Source organism: Neovison vison, chromosome X (assembly GCF_020171115.1).
Source record: "Neovison vison isolate M4711 chromosome X, ASM_NN_V1, whole genome shotgun sequence".
NCBI lineage: Eukaryota > Metazoa > Chordata > Mammalia > Carnivora > Mustelidae > Neogale > Neogale vison.
Genome location: NC_058105.1, coordinates 106,229,408 through 106,233,699, shown reverse-complemented (window position 1 = coordinate 106,233,699; position 4,292 = coordinate 106,229,408).

Below are 4,292 nucleotides of genomic sequence, written 5' to 3'. Positions count from 1 at the left end.
CAGAGGGACTAAAAGTCTGAGAGTAGGAGGTGAGAATGTGGAGACTAACTCATTCATGCCAGTCTTCTTTCATAGAGGGTGGAATAAAGAGGGGCAAGACTACACGTGGATGGTTTTTTAAGTGAGTCCAAATGTAACATAGTTCACGGTGGATAAGAGTGTCAGGATAATTACCATGTTCCAAGGACACATTGTTAAGGAGCTCTATTGTAATTAGAGTTTTAAAATCAATAAAAGTTATTTTCTATCTTGAAATATAAATGTCGTGTATTAAATGATGAAGCAGAACTAAGTTAATATTTAATTCAATATGAGGATAATCTTTGAGGTCAATTCCATACATTTAAATGAAGCAAAAGACTAGCTCCAAAGATAGCTTAATAACTTTACATCTTTGAGAGACATCTCTAAAATCACAGTAGCTGATAGAGCTATCTTCAGAACTAGTCATTTAATATGTGGCATTGACCTACTTTCCTCTTTAATTATTTAAGAGTTAGCTGTTCAGTTGAATTTTGTCCTTGTGATGTGAGGAAAAGGACTGTAACTTGTTGTACATTTTTTAGTTAAAATTATAGAGTTCATATAACAAAAAGATCTGTTCAAATAAATGTAAATAAGTCACTGGATACTGAACTCATTTTTTTAAAAAAAATTGGTTTTCCCGCATAAAGAATTTAGATTATCATTTGTTCCCAGTTTTTTGATGTTAGAAAAATCGACTTCCGAGTTATGTACTTGAGCAGTAATTTACATGTAGCACATGCAATTGTGAAGATTGGGATGTCTCCTCTTTTATGTCCCCTCAGTAAATATAATGTACAGTGTTTTGTGGCTGGGGTGAAAAGACGGGCACCTTCCCATCAACAACAAGGCTGTTTTACCTGCCCAAATATACCAACTCTACTGTATGATATCAGGCATTATGATTTCTGTATTTTAAAGCCTGATTTCTTTCCCCTTCCATTCAGGATTACTTACCTCTTGATTCTCTGGCAGCTAATGATAAAACATTGCCCAAACTGCCCAACTGGACTAGAGCAAGGATTCTACTAGAACAGCAAGCACTGTCTCTCCCTTTGCGGAGCACTGACTCAGTGCCTTACAAATGAGCATTTATATATAATGCTTATAAAAATGCTTATAAATATAGCATTTCTTATAAATTAGACAGATACTTTTTCAAGTGGGAAAGAGGAGTTTCATAAAGCCCAGGAATAAAGTAACTGAGTCAAACTTTCGTGAGCCATCAGGAACACTGGTGACAGAAAGCACACATTTCTTTTTTTAAGGTTTTATTTATCTGAGAGAGAGCAAGAAAGATCACAGAGGGAGAGGGAGAAGCAGACTCGACATGGACCTGAGATCGTGACCTGAGCTGAAGGCAGATGCTTAACCCACTGAGCCACCCAGGTGCCCTGATAGACTCCACATAATAAACTTTATCAAGTTGTTTCAAGTTTGGCTCAGAAGACAAAGCCACATAGAGATGTGTTTTTTAAAAAATAGAGGAATCTCAAAATAAGCTCAAGTCAGGACAGGAAAATGACAGTTGACTGTCATCAATGATCCATGAGTCATAGACTCAAAGATATGCATATTTTTTAAAAACCAGTCTTATACATTTTCTGAAATTGTTCCTTTTCTAACAAACAGCTATGATCTCAATCTTTGGGAGGGACATGCTAAATTCTCTAGTATAACTCAAAGATTTCATAAGTGCCAATTTATATGAAACCCTTATACTATCAAAATTTTTAGTAACATAGCAAGCATGATATTGAAATGAATAAATTGTAACCTAACTTAAAGTATGTACGAAATTATCTTTTTATTCTCATTTTCTTCTCTATGATGTGTCAGAGGATGAGTACGAGGTCAACAATTGACATGATATGGGTAGAATTTGGTTATATGTTAGAGACAAGCAAAAATAATGATCAGACTTGGGGAGTCATACTTGGAAGAAAGAGATTGAGTGTGTTCTCCCCCCAAAAAGGCAGGGCTTGAGTTCTGTTTTATTATGTTTGTATGTAGAATACAAAAGTGAATATAATACCACCCAATAACGCTGAAAATAAGCAAATCAGCAAAGGGTGTGTAATGGTAGTAAAAAGTAGGACAAAGAGGTTCAATCTAAAATAAGCACATGGAACATAGCCCAGGAGGCTCTGTGTAGTATGTTCTCGCAAGAGATAGAGCACTCTTTGGTTCTGTGCTTCCCTGCAGCAAAGGCAAAGATGTAACACAGTAAATTACATCATACCAACAAGTTGTTTTGAAAACAGCCATACCATTGCCTAGTATTGAGGCCAGAGAAATAAGGGCCTATATTACACGATTATCAATGCCCTCAACAATCTACTTTCAGTGAACATAGCAGTGGATTTCATAGGGCTGCTTCTTTTAAGTTTCCTTATTGAGTGACAGTGACATAATTTCAAAGAACATTCAAGAGAAGCATTTCTAAGAGATACTGAAACAACATGGGGCAGGAATGCCTCGTGCTTAGTCTGACACAATATAGAATAAGGATTTTAACCTGTGCTATCCAGGATAGTAGCAATTAGCCATGTGAGGCTATTTACATTTATAGTTAATTTAATAAAAATTAAAGGCAATTAAAAACTCAGTTCCGGGGGCACCTGGGTGGCTCAGTGGGTTAAAGCCTCTGCTTTCAGCTCGGATCATGGTCCCAGGGTCCTGGGATCGAGCCCCACATCGGGTTCTCTGCTCAGCAGGGAGCATGCTTCCCTTCCTCTCTCTGCCTGCCTCTCTGCCTACTTGTGATCTATCTGTCAAATAAATAAATAAAATCTTAAAACAACAACAACAACAACAACAACAAAACCCCTCAGTTCCGCAGTTATATGAGGCACATTTCAAGTTCTCAGTGGCCATTTGTGCCTGATACTGCAACGTTGGACAGCATAGATAAAGAATATTGCCATCATTGTAGAAAGTTCTGTTGGACAGTGCTGATAATAGAGAATGTGCTGAATATTTTTCAGGCAAGCTTGTCTCAGCTGTGCTTGTGATAGTCACTGAGCAATTGTTGAGTTCAAGGTTATGCTTTCATAACCACAAATAGGGCAACAATTGCACATTGTTTGTTAAAACGAGAACCATCGCTTTAATAAGTAATGCAGAAGTCATACTAATTTCCTCCCAGGATAGAAATGAATGGCAGTGGGCTTAATGCTTATTGAACAAGGCTGGAGAAAGGCAGTTTATTGTAATAAAAAGAACAAGATGACACAATAGGAAACCGTTTAAAGAGTTGGACAAGGCATTCACAGTTGCTCAGAGACATGAGAATACAAAGAACAATTATCTTTCTGTGGCAAATCTGTGCCCTCCTATCCCTCAAAATTCTATGAGCTTGAAATATTGACTATGTACCTGTTAACAGTTTTAAACAGTGATCATTATCCTCACTTCCAGAAATATTATCATTGATGTAAGCAGATATCTTAGAATATCAGAAATACAAAATCTGGAGATCTGTTGCAACTGATTTTGTTACAAACTAATCAGAATTTATAAGCTTAGATAATACTTGATATTATTTACTTTGTCCAGCAACACATTGTTGCCATCCTTTTAGTATCAGCTTTGTACCCATTTTACAAAATACTTAAGGAAAAATGGCATGGTCTCATTGCTTCTAACTTTGTTGTCTTGTAAGTATTCTCAACATAGCAACCAGGGTGATCCTCTATAAGAGAATATCACGATGATAGCACTTGTGCGTTCAAAGCATTGTGATGGCTCCCATCTCACTAGGAACAAAGGCCGAAGTCCCTATAGTGGCCCAGCATGCCCTCCATAATCAGCCGTCTTCCCTCTCTTGCCTCCTCTCCTACCACTTGCTCTGGGCTCAGTCAGCTCCAGCCACCCTGGCATCTCTGTTCTTTTTCAAGCACAAAATACATGATCCTACCTCAGGGCCTTTGCTCTTGCTGTGCATGTTGTCTGAGCCGTTCTTCCATAAGCCATCATGTGGTTAGCTCCCTCATCTCCTTCAAATCGTTGTATAAGCCTCACCTTCTTAATGAGGTCATCTCTATTCGGAGTCACCACCTGCCCACCCCGAACCACTGTACTCAGCCTCCGTGCCTCACTCTACTTTGATTCTTTTCTGCTGCACTTACCTTGTAATATATTATAGTGCTAAATAATTGATTTATGTCTTACATTCATTGTCTGTTATCTCTCTTATCCACCTAGAATTTAAGTTTCCCAAAGACAGAGATCTTTCTTCCTTTCGCTGACATGTCTCCAACACTAAG